At 41.5% G+C, this 13,354-nt stretch overlaps 1 protein-coding gene across 1 annotated transcript in view; it reads left to right on the top strand.

Annotated features, from left to right (window-relative positions):
- RAP1A (RAP1A, member of RAS oncogene family) overlaps positions 1–1,492 on the top strand; it is a 96,148-nt gene extending 94,656 nt beyond the window's left edge. Inside the window, exon 9 of the mRNA XM_079980061.1 lies at positions 759–1,492. The gene's annotated coding sequence lies outside the window, so the exon portion shown is untranslated. The remainder of the gene's footprint in view (positions 1–758) is intronic.
- Positions 1,493–13,354: the final 11,862 nt, after the last annotated feature.

Genomic DNA, 13,354 nt, shown 5'->3' with positions numbered 1-13,354 from the left:
GAAATCCGGCCCATGGAGGGATATCTGCAGGACCCATCTGGCCCAGACAAGATAAACCTTGCTGACCCCTGGTGTAGATCAAGGATGGAGAACTTGTGGGCCTCCAGATATTGCTGGACTAACAACAACAACAACAACAATTTTATTATTTACATTCTGCCCATCTGATTGTGTTGCCCCAGCCACTCTGGGCGGCTTCCAGCAAAATATAAAAACATCACAAAACATCAAACATTAAAAAGTTCCTGAAACAGGGCTGCCTTCAGTTGTCTTCTAAAAGTCATGTGGTGGTTTATCTCTTTGACATCTGACTGGAGGGATTTCCACAGGGAGGGTGCCACTACCAAGGAGAACCTCTGCTTGTTTCTCTGTAACTTCACGTCATGCAGTGAGGGAACCTCCAGAAAGCCCTCAGAGCTGGACCTCAGTGTCCAGGCTACAGGTACCATCATCCCTGACCATTGGGATGAGGCTGGTGGGAGTCTACCAACATCTGGAGGGCCACAGGTTCCCCATCCCTGGTGTAAACAATACAGAGCCAGATAGACGAGTGCTCTGACCTTGGTATAAGGCAGCTTCCTTGGGTCTTTAATAAGTCCTCCTTTCTGAACATGTGCTGCGTATTTGTTTTTAAGAATTTTTAAAGAAGGTACCTTTAATCCTGTGTGTATTTTTTTTTTTTAAGTACTCTCTTGTTTGCAGAGGCTGTTTCTAAGTTGGATGCTAACTCTTCATTGTCTGTCTCTTCTTCTGCTCAGGATTACAGGAATGAAGAACTGTTGCCTAATTTGGAAAGTGCCACCATTCCAGACTTCAAATAGCTACACCACAAATTAACAACATATCCGAAGAGGCTTCTGTTTTTATATATTATGTGAAGAATTTAGATCTTATAATGGTTTGCACAAAGGTCCCTTGGGGGGGAGGAAATAAAATAAAATTGCTTTGTGTGTATCTCTTGGGAATTAAAGACAATAGTACTTCTCCTTTGCAATAGCAGTTAACAGATGTGATAATAAATATAATTGACTCTAGTTGTATGATTATACAAAAGAGCATGGATGCATTTCAGATGTTAGATATTGCTACTATAATTTCATATTGACCTCTTACCATAATTCTTCTCCCATCCAGCACTAAAAATGGTCAGCCAGTAATACTTTATATCTATCATGATAGATACGATTATACAAATTTTACCCTTTGAACTCATGGCAGCAAATAACTTTCCAAGTCATTGACTTCATTTTATATTTAAAAAGTTATGGAATATCATTATTTTCATTCTGCCATTATATTCTAATTAAAATTGTGCATAATGCTTTGGAAAAAATGGGTCTTTTATAGGAAAAAAACTGGGATAACTGATTTCTATGGCTTTGAAAGCTAAAATATATAATATACTAAACCAACTCTAATATTGCTTCTTGTGTTTTACTGTCACAGATTAAATTACAGCTTTTATGAATGATTAAATTTTAGTACATTTTCATTTTGTTTGAGTGTTTCTGTTCTGGATTTCAGGTCTGAGGTTTTCGCTGAAAGGGTGATGAAACCTGTAGCAGTAAATTCTGTTGAAATGCTTTTCACAACTCCCACTTACTTGTTGATCATTACATTGCTTTCCCACCTTTTCTTCAAGGAGGCATACGTGATTTTATCCTTGCAAACAACCCTGTGAGGCAGGTTAGGCTGAGAGGCAGTTGACTGACCCAAAGTCACCCAGTGAGCTTCACGGTCAATTGGAGATTTGAACCCTGGTCTACTAGGTCCTAGTCCGACACACTAACCACTACACCATACTTGCTGGCGGACATGCTTGAGTAGGGGAAAGCATGCATTGTGGCCAGAGTGGTCAGGTTATAACTTCATTGCATTGGTTTCAATTGGCTGGGCTGTGTACACTTTGAGGCTTCATAGAGCTCATTCAGCAGAAATGATAACAAAGCAAGATCTGAGTTGACCCTCGGGCAAGCCGGCTTAGCTAACTGAAGAGTGTCCGCTGCCTCATTAGGTGGCATTTCTGGAGGAAGAGAAATAATGTATCTCTAATAGATATGACACAACAATGGATTGTAATTACGAACTGATTCCCTCCCCCCAATTTGTTTTGGAATGTTTAGTCCAACCGAGCCTTAAAAAAAGAATCTCTGGCAGGATGAAATCTTGGCAGGTGGCTATAAATGCAGTGGGTTGCGGTGGTGGTGGTGGAGAGAGTTATTTTCATGAACATTTTAGGTCTGGGTGTGATCATAGGGTTGTTGGAGCCATGCTTAAGATGCTTCCAGTAGCCAGTTTTCACATGCCATCTAGTGGATGGAAAATACAACAGCCTTCTCCTCAGTAAGAAATGCTCTGTGCTCTGTCAACACATTAAAAACACATTGGGGCTTAAAAAAAAACCCATTTTGCTATAATTACCTGTGTTGTGAGGTCGCCACTTTCCCTGACCTCACCAGAGATTGCAGTTGTTATTTTTATGTGCTTTGGTTCCAATATGGCATTTTTTAGTTGCAGCTCTTGCAACCTGGACAGTTGCCTGCTTGTTAAAAACTAGTATTATTCCGCCGACAGAAAGCGGTGCAGTCATATAATTGGGAGGCACTATTCCCAATGTTAAAGTTGTTTTAACATTTGTGTGCCATCATACCATACATTATTCTCAGGGTAGTGGGTTAGGCTGATATGCCAGCTGGCTCAGGATCACCCCAGGGGGCTTCATGGCTGAGTGGGGATTTGAACTCTGATCTCCTGGGCCAAATTCTGTCACTCTAACCATTACACCACACTGGTTGGCAACCTTAGTTTGATGCAGTTGTGTATTGCAAAGCAGAAAATTTATTAGTTAAACAGTGAAGCAGTTGCACAGAATTAGATATGTGTAGAACACCTCCTGTTTAAACTGGAAATTTGACAGTTGATCACAGACTAAATAAGTTTGGGACTATGGGTGGTAGCCAACCAACTTCTTGTGCAATAGAATTTCTCCTCTCCCTGTACAAACCCCAGAGTTTTCTCAAATCTGCTCCAAGGGTTGAACAAATCTGCAGTACAGATTTAGGGGATGCACAGGTGGGACAAATTAGTTGCATACCGTGCCCAATTTAGACATGTTAGGGCTGTTGAATAGCATTGCATTGGGCAAACGACAGAACAGGCTGATTTTGTGTGCATAAACTCCTAATATTATTTGCCTTGCAAAGTGTTTCGCAGCAGGGAAGAAAGTGTGATGTGCTTTATGGCATAACTCTTTGTGTCCACCAGGTGGCATGTGAAGACTGCTTGGCTGGAGCAAACTACAATATTGTTCAGTATTCTTAAAATGCAGGGTGGGTTTTTTTTAGAAATATTGACTATACATGAATGCATTGCAGATTTTTCTGAACAAGCCAACAGATTTGTTTTTCTATATTTTCAATTCTAATCAGCATGCGGGGCTACTATAGGAGTTACAAAATTAAATGTTACACATGTTCCCGCCAGAAGGAAAAACAGTGTGGGTGTGATGGCAGCATTAGAACATAAATAGGCCCAGAAAAGAGATGAAGAGGCAATATTCTACACTGATTCCAAGATATGTAGGGAGCGTCATAGGGAACTATTATTTGGTATACACCTGCAAGGGCAATGAAAGACAACTGTTTGATATGCTTCAGAACGTGATGCTTTAATACAGTGGCTCCCAAACCTTCTCAGGCCACTGCCTCCTTGTTCAATAATTTCATGCCCCTTACCCCATATAAAGCATTATTCAGAATAGCAGTTTGCATGACTCACTAAGGAAGATAAAATTCAAAACGGGAACAATTAATAGCACATGTATTCAAAATCCAATGGAAACTATTTAGCTTAATTAATTCAACAAAACTGATGAACTTGATCCAGTGATCGTCATTTACCCCTCCTCCAGCTCCTTTGCCCATCTGTCTATTAGCGCAACCCCACCCCCACCCCTAATAATCCCACTGCTCAATTTGGGAACCAGTGCTTCAGAATATCTATTTACACCCTGGGAGATAGGTTTGGGGGATTACTTTAGGAGACAGGCATGTTCTTGCAAAAATGTGTTTATTTGTTACAGAGGCAAATTGGCAATCATTTATCATTTTGAAAACCAATCCTGTTAACTCAGTTGGTAACAGACACCTGAAAGTGAGACAGAAATAATGCTTTTTGTTTGCCACTAAGGATGGGGGAGGAATCTGGTGAGCTGATATTATGAAGCCGAGTCCGGCTCTGGAGTCCAGCCATTGCCGGATTCAAACTCTTACAGAGTTGCATACAATGTGGATCAAGGGGTGCCTGCCACCTTTGAAAAGTAATTTCAGCTGCATAAGGGTGGTTGTCTAGCTCTTATAGAAATTGATGTAGCAAGTCCTCTGGGAGCGATGAGTCTTGACGTCATGCCATTACTCACAGCAGAAATTTTGTGTACGCTTTATTTTACATTGGGGATTGCATGCAAAATGCATAAAATTTCCCGAGAGCGATGCCACGTCAAGACTCGTCACTCCCAGCAAGACGTGCTGCAATGATTTCAAAGTGCACAACAGAATGAGTGCTCAGCAGCTGAAATGTAATATCTAATATGCCAGTAGATGGCACTTTGATAATACTTCTGACAATGGAGAAGAACTATCAGATATGCCTTTCTTTTCTCTCCTCCCCCACCCTCAAGGAAAATAGTTAGCAATGAGGTCCACTGTAGTTATCGTGTGATGGCTGAGCTTAAATGGGCTAAATGAATCATTATCATGGATATGCCATGTGAGAGGCATATATACACAGAGTTGTATCAGGGGAGGATTGCTGAAAGAGAACATTGTAATACCAAAGAGCTGGTGTCAACTGACAAGTGTCAGTTTTAAAAAGCACAACTCAGATTTGAACCTGAGTTATTGTAATTGTATTTGGATTGGGGAATTGGGCAACATTTTTTACAGTTTATAACTCGTTTTTAGAGATGGACTGTGTGCTAGTTGAAGCTTCCACGCAGGCTGCAATAACGGTACTGAATGCAAGGACTGCAAAGTCCTGCAAAATGCAACCCATTGTTGTTGTGAACGGCATCTGCATGACACGTCTAATAACGGGTGAGCAACGAAACCTTAAATGGTCTTATCACTGTGCTTTCCAGCATCTGTGACTCTTAGCTCATAATTGTTAATTCATGAAAGGTACCTTATAAAGGCTTCATTTTTAAATCACCATGGCTGAACTTTCCCCCACACCCCGAAGGAGAGCTGTGTTAGTCTCTTGCAGCCAAAGCAGCAGAGAGTCCTGTGGCACCTTAAAAGACTAATGGATTTATTACGGCGGAAACATTCGTGGACTGGAGCCCACTCTGTCAGATGCATGGCTGAACTTGAATCCCCATATGCATACCCCCTGCTAATGTCTGCTAGATCCATAATTTAAGCTCCCTAATACAGGGACAGGAAAGGGCGGGTATTTTCCACTGCTTCCCACCAATGCCCACTCGCTCAAGTTGAAGCATTATTATGCTAATTTCCAGTCACAGCTAAATGGTTTTAAGTGAGGACTTGGGCTGTGATTGAGTATTCTCTGGGGCTGAAATCCTGAAAAGCTAATTTGAATAAGGAGATGAGTCTACGTACAGGAGCAGGAATCTAGCAAGCCTATCATTCTTAGGTAGTGTGGATCTGACTTTCAAATGGGTCTCTGTGTCGGCTAGTAATTTGGCAAATACAGTGGTACCTCGCGTTATGAACCTAATTCATTCCAGAGGTCCGTTCTTAACCCGAAACCGTTCTTAACCTGAGGCACTTTCGCTAATGGGGCCTCCTGCTGCTGCCGCCACATGATTTCCATTCTCATCCTGGGGCAAAGTTCTCAACCCGAAGTACTACTTCTGGGTTAGTGGAGTTTGTAACCCGAAGCGTTTGTAACCTGAGGTACTACTGTAAAGACTTAGTAGGAAGCAGTCATGTACAGGTAGGATTTATCACATTAAATATCTCCATTGACAAAGTTAACTAAATTACAACCTGGGCAGTATGCCTTTTGTTGTTGTTGTTGAGCCAGTTTAGGGCTGGTTTAAGCATTCATCAGAGCCAAGCAGTAAAGCTGTTTGTGGAATATGCTGGGTATGGGTGGATGAGTTGGAATTTTGCATTATGAAAAGATCCTTGCAAATGGAATAGTAGGAAAAGCCTAAATCAGGCTTCCTCAACCTTGGCCCTCCAGATGTTTTTGCCCTACAACTCCCATGATCTCTAGCTAGCAGGACCAGTGGTCAGGGATGATGGGAATTGTAGTCTCAAAACATCTGGAGGGCCAAGGTTGAGGAAGCCTGGCCTAAGCTGAAACATTTGTTTGTTTATAAATAAATCTTCAAAAGTATTTCTATACTGCCATATCATAAAATATCAGGGTGGTGTACAACACTAAAATATAAAAGACCATTTAAAACAATACAAATAATCATTAAAGTGACTGGCTAAATCAATTGAAACAGATGCATAGGACTGTCAGCATAAAAAGGTCTTCAAGAAACACCTGGAAATCAAAAGCGAGGAATCTTTGCTGGAAGCGTCTTCCACGGCTCGAGATTGGTGACACTAAACGCCCAACTTCAAGCTGAGGCCAATTGGATCTCCACAACACAGGGGACAACTAGCAGGGCATATTCAAATATGCAGTCCTACTACCTTCAACCAGAAGGTAGCTGCCTTTCCCCCAGTTTTCTGGAACAGACCCGGAAAAGATATGGCTAAGATAATAGAGACCACCAGTACTAGATTGGATCAATATAACAACACAGCAGAACAACCGGAAACAAGAAGAATAGATGCAGAGAGAGTCTCGGGCAAAGACAGGAGGGAAAGTTTGTAAGGGGGGAATGGCTAACTGTCATGAAGAAAATCCAAAAGGAAAGAGCAGGGGAATCTGAAAGGCAGCATACACAGAAAATATTTGAGGAAGCATTGGTAAAATCACCAGTGTTGAGACAAGAGGAGCTGAAACTGGAAATGGCCTTAATTGGTAGCAGCTTCTTGAGGAGCTTTAAATATGAGTACAGACAGAAAATAGAGAAATTGGGGTGAAATCACAACAGTGGAGACAGAGAGAAATTTGGAAGGAAGGGGGGCTGACATGGGGAATTATCCTAATGGGAAGCCTCTTTCGGAGGAGATTTAAATATGCCAAAGTAAGAAAAAAGAATGGGTAACAGTCTGGACAATGATTTTTATTTAGGGGCCAGCGGTTGTAAATTAATTGGGACATCAGCAGACTGTTGGGATTCGCAGGATACTGAATAAGTCTGCAGGCTTCAACAGAATGATGCAATACTCTGTGAAGTGCTGAGTCAGACTGACTCAGCAGGAGTGTGATTAATGTGATTGGCTATCACCTGTTTTAAAAAGAAAAGCCTGTTTAACAGTGGGTGTGGTTGCTGTGGTGGTTGTGCTGTAGTGTGGTGGTGCTGTGGTGGAGAGTATTCATTTGTAAGTACTCTGTATGGACTGTCTCTTTTGTAAATACCTGTATATACCTCACATTAAAAGACTGCACTGGGACAAACCTGGGACTCTTAGCGTTTCTGCTGAAAGCGCCGCGAGGAATTTCGCGACACAGACATGGATTAAATGCTTGCAAAAAGCAACAGTAATGATAATTTTAAAGGGGGAAATAGTATGAAAGCATAGATGTGTAATGTATAAAGTGGTCTAAATGGTTAAAATATCTGTGCTGTATACCACAAGTTTAATTGTTTAGTAGCTGGAAAATTAGGTAAAGTGATCTGAAATGTAAGATGATTTGGTTTATTTAAAGAACCAGAAGAGGGGGTGGAGGGAAGTCTGGGGATTTGGGTGTACCTTAAGCTACAGGCGATAGGTGTCAGCAGGAAATTAATTTTTCAGGAACTGCAACTGGGCATAACTCTGCTCACCTGACTGACATCTTGCACCTGTTCCTGCATGTGCATTTCCAAGGAAGGCAGGGACTGTTTGCATGAACATAAAGCTGATATCGTAAGCCAGATCTCTGTCTCTACATGTAAGGCAATGTGGGGCTTCAGCTTGGAAGGATTCCAAGCCGTTCAAAAGAGCAGCAGCGCAGCAACTTCCGTCCGCTCGCTCGAATCCCTCTGGCCTCCAGGATTTCAGACAGTCTGAAATAAGCCCCTGGCAACGGTAAAAGTGTCTGAGCCAGAACAATTCATTGCACCCAAAAGAAGGTAGCAAAATTGAAGCAGCTGCAGGAAGTTATCTTTTTAAGGTTCTGCTTGTATGCAAGGCATGCGTGGAGAAAAATAAAGGCTGCAAAGTGTGTTGTGTCATAAATGGCTTTTGGTGTGTTGTAGAAGTTTGACCTTGCAGCTGTGGTAGCTTTAAAAAAAGTATAGACATCCGCTTTGCAAACTTGAGAACGAAGCCCTAGAGAGCCCCAGCCTCAGGTTCATGCCAACATGATCTGAGAGTTGGTCTTCCCAAGGGTGGCTGAAAATGGGTCAGTTTACCGACAGAAGCAGCAATAATGGCTGGCCTCACCTCTTTTCATGGCTTCTACAGCTGGCGCAGCAGACTGAATTGGTAGTACTGAATAAGATAACTGTGTGCAGCCACACTTATCTCAGACAAGTAAGTTATACAGGCTGTTAGTATTCTGTCTCAGTGAGCAGCTGATGACAGGAGGCTGATCATCTACAAGAGACAAGTCTGATGTGACTTCCTCCAATTTGTTCCAGCACTTATGGGTTACATCATCTGTACTTACTTCCAAACCTCCCCCCCCCCCAAAAAAAAACCCTCGCTGTGGACAGTCATATAGTATGAAGAGATTTGTGTCCTGCCTTTGCTTCCAGACAAAATCAAGCTGGCTATTTTTTTTTTAAAAAAAATCACAAATAAAACAATAAAACTGCTTTTTAGCAAATGAAATAATTTTTCTGGATAAAGAGAGTTTGCATAATGGTTTCCACTTTCTCTGAAAGGAATTGTTCTTATTTTATTTTTATTTTTAACATGATAAAATGAGATCTAGCCCATCTGGCTTCTCAAGCACTAATGATCACGTCGTGCAACTTCCACCGATAAGAAACACCAAGACAGGAAGTGAGGAGGACTGGAAACATTTACTGCAGAGGGCTGCAGAAAAGCCCTCTCTGCGTGGATAAGATGTCCCCAGATTCCAGGGACCTTAAAAGCCTTGCCCTGGCTCCAGGGTGTGGGATATTCTTCCCAGAAAGACCTGCCTTGTACCGTCCTTGCCATCTTTTCAGACCACCTCAAGCCTTTCTTCCTGCTCCAGGCATTTGATATCTATTTTTAATTCTTGTAGCTTTGGGACATGTTAAGTTGTGGGTGAACATATCAGACGATACAGCAATTCTTCAAGCAACTCTTGTTTATTCACAGGCCAGAACAGAACTGAACTGAAGGGTTCAGCCAGCCTGCTCATATAGAGCTCCACTAGAATGCAACAGTAACCGTTTTCTGTAACTATCCAATCACTGAACGTAACTTTCAATCCCTTATTTGCATATGTGGACCTGAGTGAAAACTATCTACAGTATCCCCCTGCTGGCCCAGGGTGAGAACTTCAGTACATAACAGGACACACACAAACACATATTTGTTCTTGAGGCAATCATGCTGAGATTGTTGGAGCTTTAATTGTTTTTGAATTCAGTGCATCTTTACAGTAGTCATTGTTCTTTGCCATTTGACTTTGCCATTGCTGCTTCAATTTGCTTTATATTTTTGCTGCAGGTCCCCTTGAGGCCTTTTTTGGCACGTAGTAATTCTGAGCCAGGTCATTGGACCAACTAGCTCAGTATTATCTACAATGATTAGCAGTGACTCTCCAGGGGTTTCAGTTGGGGAACTCTCCCAGCCCAACCTGGAGATGCCAGAGATAGTACTTGGACCTTTTGCATGCAAAATATGTGCTTTACCCCTAAGCCATGGACCCTTTCTTGGCATATGGTGGCAAACAAAAATACAATAATGATAATTGTTAATTAAGGCCAAAAGACTCCCATCCAGCATCAGCAAACCTCATTCGAGAATGGATAGACTTTGGTGGAGGATATGGATAAGAGACAGACTTGATCCAAGGCAAGACAATGGAAAGATGGGGGGCTCAGGAAAGGGTGGAATACATTGGAAATAGAGGATAGACCTGAGATTAATCTGAACATTATAGTAAGCAGCAGGAAGACAGATCTGGCTATGTGGAATCCAAATCCTTTCCTATTGCATTGGACAGGCAAGCTGCATGAAGCTTCAGGATGGCTCCAACATTTAGGGCTGCATCTGCCATGATATTCTAAGTCAGGGGTCAGCAACCTTTTTCAGCTGTGAGCCGGTCCACTGCCCCTCAGACCATGTGGTGGGCCGGACTATATTTTGAAAAAAAATATGAACGAATTCCTATGCCCCACAAATAACCCAGAGATGCATTTTAAATAAAAGCACACATTCTAGTCATGTAAAAACACTAGGCAGGCCCCACAAATAACTCAGAGATGCGTTTTAAATAAAAGGACACTTTCTACTCATGTAAAAACACGCTGATTCCCAGACTATCCACGGGCCAGATTGAGAAGGCGATTGGGCCACATCCGGCCCACGGACCTTAGGTTGCCTACCCCAGTTCTAAGTTCACTTACAGTTCCTTCTTGTATGTTTGGTGACTCTTTTTTGATGACCAGCTACTACCCAAAAGGAAGGTTGGAATGAGAAAGCCTCTGATTTTCATGTTCTAGACGAGACATAGGCAAACTTGGGCCACCAGATGTTTTGGGACTACAACCCTAACCCTAACCACTGGTCCTGTTAGGTAGGGATGATGGGTGTTGTAGTCCCAAAACATCTGGAGGGCCGAGTTTGCCTGTTCTAGACCTCCAAAACACATTGGTGTCAGGCCTGTTCTTTATACCTTTTAAAGTACCATCAACAAGGAATACTGGTCTTATTTATATGTGTTAGTTATTGTAAGCATGCTCATGAGTCTTGGGAAAACAGCAGCTCTGTCTTTCAGGCTGGCAGCCTAATGCATTCTTTGGATTAAACCCAATGCATCTTTGGCTAAGCCTATGGTCTGGTCTCTGAGGCTTTTACATTGAGGCTGAGAGCTATTTCAGCTAGGCCCTTCATACTTCTAACCTATGGGAAGAGTTGATGGACAATGTGTTCCATCCCACATCTTTGGCTGAAGCCCATTGACAGCATCTCTGCCCACTGTTTATTTTATTTTCAAGACCGCTGGCTTCCTGAGTTGTGTGTGGACTGGAGAGTTTAATGAGATGAAAGAGTTTGGAGAATCTGGTGTGAGCAAGGGGAGAAATGAATATACTCTCCACAGCACTGTCCCCAAGTATTCTGCTTATGTAGTGGAAAACCCCTAAGGAGTCTGTGTTAAAGGTTATTAAGATCTGAAAATTCATCATTTTAAATTACCTCCCAGAATGCCTTCTCTTATGCTAGAACTGGAGGGGTCAGGGGTTTTTTTCTTGCTGGAATGGGAATCTGCTGTTTTAATGACTCTACCTTTCTACTGTCTGTTTAGCCCCTGCTGTGCTTCCGAGGACCAATGCTCAGATTTCATTATTCATAGGTGAAAGCCAGAATAGCTGGACACAACAGGAACCTTTAGCTTTCACATTGATGACATATATCTATGGAGACTAATAGTAACCCTGACTAATGGCTTGGTTTAGCCTAGTAGGGCAGAATCACCCACTGGATTGCTAGAAGAGACAGAACTGAAGGCTTGTTTGGTTTGGGAGCTAAATTATATTTCAGGTTTAAAACTGTCATGTGGAAGAGTGGTCCACAAGTATCTCCCTGGAGGGCAGAATATCTGATTATAAGCCATGGGGGGGGGGGGTTCTATCATTAAATGCACAGAACAATCAGAGTTGAGACCGGATGTCCCATGTTCACTCACTTGGGATTAGCTTGAATCCCAAATTGCTCCTCTATTCATGTAAGCGTCAGTTGCATTCATGGAAGGAAAGTTAGAATCAAGACACTGTAAGATAAACAGACTGTGACCTTGAGGTGAAGTATGGGTGATAAATTATAGCAGTAGTAATAACAAATTATTAAATTTGACCCCAAATGTTGCTTTTATATGAGGACACAAGTAAGGGAGAGAGGATAGGAAATCTGATTATGAAAACAGGAAAATAGACACACCCCAATTGGTATCTTTACAGGATTTCAAACTATTTTATATATGTGTGTGTCTGCTATTGTTTGTTTTATATGAATATTTATTTTTAACTGTTTTTTTATATATGCAGTTGTTCCTTATATATGTTTTCATTGCATAGTAAATTGATTTGGGAAGCCTCATTTGAAGTAAAACAACAATGAAATAAATAATAAACAATAATAAAATGGAGTAGGAGGGTAAAATAAAAATAAAAAATCAAGCATTTTGCTTTCCCTTCATCTCATCCCATAACAGCAAAATCCAACATTTAATCTCCAGTTAAGTTTGCAAGGCACTGGGTGGAAGCAATGCAGCCTTTGGGATTTTTAGCTGTAGCAATATTTCATCTGCTGTGCGTGGAGGACCATTTAAGAAAGGGGAGCTGCTAAACACTGCTGGGGAGAATGCCTCTGAAATATTCATGCAGATGCTGAATGTCAGAGAATCTTTGTAGAAACCCTGGTGTTTGTGAATGATCTGTATTCACCTGTGTCATCCATAAGACAACTCCTTGCATTTCTCTCTTTTTTTGTAAATAATAATAATTATTATTTTTTCACAGTTAAATTTTCACAAACAAAAACAGTAATTAACTCACATTTCTACCAGATCTAAATTTACACAAGTACCTTTACACAAACTTTCTCTTTGAGATTCTTTAAATCTCTGGACTTCCCTCCATTCCCTCTCCTGATTCCTTATATTAACCAAGTTCTTCTGCATTTCCATACTTATACTTTTCCAATTATTATTTCCCTTAATTTTATCTCGTTTTCTGCTAGTTGCAAGCATTTATTTAAAATCCTGCCAACATAATCAACTTGTTGACAGTGTTTTTGCACATAAACAATAAACAATTCCCACTCTTTTTTAAACTTCTTGTTGTCGTCGTCTCTTTGTCTCATTTCTCTACCAGATTGCATGCTTTCCAGATTTCCCAGCTGTCCCTCCTTCCCTGGAAAGGGCAGTTTCCTGGTTGCCTGAAAACAACTAGTTAAATTAAGCCTTCTTCATTTTGGAACTGCAGCATCAAGCCAAGTCAGGGCTATGGAGATACTGGCAGTGTTGGAAGCTGGAATATTGGCTGTCCTTCTTTGATGTAGAGAAAAGGCGCTCCTGGGAGTTATAAAACTGCACCCTAAGGGAGGAAATACTCTGTGTGCAT

The sequence above is a fragment of the Podarcis cretensis genome, assembly GCF_951804945.1.
Source record: "Podarcis cretensis genome assembly, chromosome: 6".
NCBI classification, from domain to species: Eukaryota; Metazoa; Chordata; class Lepidosauria; order Squamata; family Lacertidae; genus Podarcis; species Podarcis cretensis.
Note: the sequence above shows the minus strand (reverse complement) of the source record. Positions and strands in the feature narration are given on the sequence as shown.